Source organism: Muntiacus reevesi, chromosome 14 (genome assembly GCF_963930625.1).
Source record: "Muntiacus reevesi chromosome 14, mMunRee1.1, whole genome shotgun sequence".
NCBI lineage: Eukaryota > Metazoa > Chordata > Mammalia > Artiodactyla > Cervidae > Muntiacus > Muntiacus reevesi.
Window position 1 is genome coordinate 35,963,431 of NC_089262.1, and position 4,796 is coordinate 35,968,226.

Consider the following 4,796-nt stretch of genomic DNA (forward strand, 5'->3'; position numbering starts at 1 on the left):
ATGAAACTTCCACTTTGATTTTGACAGCTTTTTATTTAACAGCTTTTTTAAGCTATAAAATTCACCCATGTTAAATGTACAGTGGAATTTAGTGTATTTACAGAGTTGTGCAGCCATCACCTCAATCTAATTTTAGGCCATTTTGAGAGGCTTGCATGGTCTTCCCAGGTGGCTCAGTTGCAAAGAATCCATCTGCCAAGGCAGGAGATGCAAGTTTGATCCCTGGGTCAGGAAGATCCCCTTGAGGAGGAAATGGCAAACCACTCCAGTATTCTTGCCTGGAAAATCCCATGGGAAGAGAAGCCTGGTGGGCTACAGTCCATGGGGTTGCAAAAGAGTCAGACTGCACTGAACACACACACATTTTCATTTCATTTTTGACTTAGCTCTTTAGCCTGCCACCCTATGAAGCTTCAGCCAGCAGACGCCTCGAGGGAGAGACCTACTCTGTGCTGAAGCCCATAAATCTCCATTTTTGTCACTCCTAGTCTACAGGACTGCCAAAAGTTCTGCTGGCTTTCCCTTACCTTGTCTGTGACTCTTTTCCAGGAACCAGCCTGGATTTTCAGCCTCTAGAAGTGCTGATATTCCCATATAGGTATATGTGCTGTGCTAGGCTTAATCTCTCAGTTGTGTCTCACTATTTGTGACCCCATGGACTGTAGCCAGCCAGGCTCCTCTGTCCATGGGGATTCTCCAGACATGAATACTGGAGTGGGTTGCCATGCCCTTCTCCAGGGGATCTTCCCAGCCCAGGGATTGAACCCAGGTCTCCCGCACTGCAGGTGGATTCTTTACTGTCTGAGCCACCAGGGAAGCCCAAGAACACTGGAGCGGGGGGCCTCTCCCTTCTCCAGGGGATCTTCACGACCCAGGGATCTCCCCGACCCAGGGGTCTCACTCAGGTCTCCTGCACTGTAAGCAGCTTCTTTACCAGCTGAGCCACCAGGGAAACTCCATAGAGGTACCTGCTCCCCTAGAAAATATGTTAAGAAGTTGCCAGGGTCATCTCATCACTTCCTCAAGGGTTCCTGATTCCTCCTTGGTCTTTTCTTCCCAGATCTTGTGCTCCCAAGCACTGGGAGACTGCAAGAAATCCCTCTGCATTTCCAAGACTCAGCTTAATGTTTTGGCCTCCTGTTCTACATCTCTGGAATGTCAGTATTTTGAGAGAGAAAGTGGCCAAGCGCCTCAAGCCATTTACTTCTTCATTTATCACTCCATTCTGCACAACTAAACGATCCCGCTCGTTTCTCTGTGCCCCAGCGTTGGCCCCCTGCCTGTCTTTGGCCCGATCCTTGGTCTCTAGTAGATGCTAAGGATCAGCATGTGTCCCCAGGGGCAGAGGCAAATCACCAGCTCACCTCTTGAAAACTCCTTCTCTGAAATGTTATTCCCTTTAGTCCTTGTTGCTTCTATAGCCTTTTACGCCTTAATAGATACACTTAAAAATATGTCTGGCTTTTCTTTTTGTTTTAACAGCATATTGGCCTCCAATCTGCTTGAAAGCAGAAGTTAAATTAGCCTCCCTTCTCGGAAAGGTCCCCGACCCTTTCTCAGCTCAGGGTCTTCACTTGGGCTGTTCTCCACACCTGCTCTGCTCTCCCTCAGACTTCACATGCTGTGACTTCTTCCACCTCTTTGGTTCTCATTGCAGTCTGTAATACTGTAACTTACTTACTAGTAATTAATAATTTATTGTTTGTTTCTTCCATAATAATTTATGCTCCATGAGAATAAGAAGAATGCTTGTCCCTAATAATGCTTTTAGTAAACTCTCAATTGAATGAATAAATACTAAAATGAATTAGTGGATGAATAATTCAAAAAAGAAAATTGAGCTTAATTCTCTTAGGGAAATTATTTACTTACATGGTTTTTTGTGTTGCTGGTAGATGACTTATACTTTTTTATATTTCTAATCCCCTTCTAATCCATTTTCTTTATTTCTCTTATGCTTTTACTTCTATTCAAGTAAGTGTATCACTTGCTGTATCAATAGCTCTCTGCTATTTATTTTGAAGTTTACTAAGAAGACTTTTAGCTTAGCTCCTTTCCTCATGTATATCACCATCAATTTTAGTAGACTACTAGTAAAATTTATAATATCTCTTTATACATGACAGTGAAGCATATAGTAAACATTCAGCATATTTTTATTGTTGTTGTTGTTACTTAAACAAGTACCCTCGGTTAAGTACGCTTGAAGTGCCTCCTGAAAACTGAGTCTTGCAGGTTTTCATGGGACAAGGCATCTGTGACAGAATGCATCTAAACTTTAGTACTAATTACACTGCTCACTTTATCCTACCTTTTTGTTTTTTTTGGTAGCAAGACTTTATGAATAAAGGAAGCAGTTTGATGATTTGCATTTTGGTGCTAGCCCATTATCTTTCTGGAGACCATAACAGATAATTCACAGGTAAGCATTTTGACTAGAACAACTTGAGTCAATTTTGGTACAGGTGACCTTGGCACCAACTTTTGAGTTGGAGGATAAATTGCCTACCCTTTGACATGGCATATTCTTCTTTCATCCCAGCCTATCATTTTACTCTCTACCATTTTTCTCTCCTTATTTTTCCTCCATTCCTCACTATCTTAGAGCCATAAACATTCTAGAGGTAATAGGTAGAAATGAAATATTTCCCTTGACCACTGGGTATGAATTTTCAAGATTCCTAAGATTAAAGCTAGAGTCAGCCAGCAGGGCCAGCCAAGGTGGAGGACTTGATTGAGCACAATGCTTGAAGGAACCAACTTTCAGAAAATGCTGGCCATGTGATCTTATTGCCACATGATCTTACTGGCAAAAGGCTAGAAAAGCTGTGGAAGCCTTGAAGTGGGTGTGAGAGAGTGAGTGAGGGATAGGGTTTGGATTAGCGCCGGTGTCCAATGACTCAGAGCAGGTAGGGAGTATGATTCCTGTTATATAATAAATTGTCTGCCTCAGCCTAGATCTGAAACAGTTTTCCTGACTGGGTTTCTAATTGAGTGTGTGCTTTTATCTGTTCTGGAGATTCTAATGTAGTAACTCTGGGTGGGACTTGGGAATCAATCTTTTTAAAAAGCTCTCTAAATGGTTTTGATGATTGCTAGGTTTGGGAACCACTGTTAGTAGATTTCTTATTGCTGTAACTGTGTCTCCACTTTCTGAGGGAGTTATCATTACTCTGATTCAAGACGTCACATTCTCGTAACTCAATGGAAATTTTGAAGCTTTGCTATGACATTGTACCATTGTATTAGGTATGGTAATACCTCCCTCCGTCTCTCTTTCTTCCAGAGGGCTAGTGTACAAGCTGCTTTATTCTGCATGACCTTGCCTTCTGATCACAGTTAATTGGTCTACACATAACCATCTTACAGAAGCAAGATTAAGGAGAGTCTTCCGGGGGGTTTTAACTTGAGACTCAGAGAACCAAGATTTATCCAGTCATTATCTCCTTAAAATCTGGCTGTGATGTTTTCTATTATGTGATAGAGTTCATCTGTGGAGATAGAGAATAAGGCAGAATGCATACAGAAACTTAAGTATGAGATAAGGACAGTCCTGATTATATTCAAATGTGAGTATTTTGGAAGGTTCCAACATCTCTGGTCCCATGTTATGGGGTCAGAAACAAAGAAGACATGATATCCTTACTATTTCTAGGAATGATATTGGTCTTCTACTTTGTGAAATGATTTCTCTTTAATTAAAAAAAAAAACTTCCAAGTTTATGGAGAACTCTGAATCTCTTATGGCTAATGATGTTTGGAGTACACCAGATAAGGCAGACAGAGTCATGTCTCCCCAAAGATGTCTATGTCCTGATCTCCAGAACCTGTGACTGTGTGACCTTACATGCACAAAGGGACTTTGCTGATGTTATTAAATTAAGGATGATGAAATAGAGAGATGACCCTGGACTATCTGGGTGGAATCAGTGTAATCACAAAGGTTCTGATAAGAGAAAGTGGGAAGAGAAAAGAGAGAAGGAGGAAGATGTGATGACAGAAGCAGAGGTAGGAGTGATGAAATTTCTAGGTTCAAATATGGTGGAAGAGAACCATGTGCCAAGGAAAGCAAACAATCTCTAGGGGCTAGAAATGACAAGGAAAGGGATTTGCGCCTAGAGTCACCAGAAAGAATCAGGACTGTGATCACTAACGTTCTGTGTGGAACGATCAGTGGCCATCAGCCCTCAAGTGCAGTCAGAGAGTCCTAAATGATTCTTGTTAATAATTTAATAGAATCCAGCTTTTTTTCTTATTGTTGTTTGTTTTTCTGATATGCTTTCATCCTGGTTTCAATGAATTTGACTGTTTGAGGTGATTCATATAAGCAGAATCATACAATATTTACTTCACTTAGCATAATGTCTTCAAAGTTAAGCCAGCATATGTCAGAATTTCCTTCTTTTTAAAAGATGAATAATATTCTCTTGTATGTATATATATGCTTTGTTCATTCATCCATCCATTGATGGACAATTGTAGAACCCACATCTTAATGGGAGAGAGTAAAAAATTGGCAGCCATCTCTATTATTATCTCTACAATAACCACAGTGTAATTATAAAGATCAATACATTTAACATTGTTACAGTACCATTGGTCCTTGAGTCTTTGAGTTAGACTGGCCAGGTTTGAAGTCTGTCTCTGCTTTCTACAAGGTATAGACTTTTGGCAAGTAATTCTGGCCTCTGATCTTTAGTCTCCTCATCTCTAAATGAAGACAATAATACCTATGTCTTAGGTGGCTGTGAAGCCTAATAAACTATCATGATTCTAGCACCCAGTAGTGGCTTAGT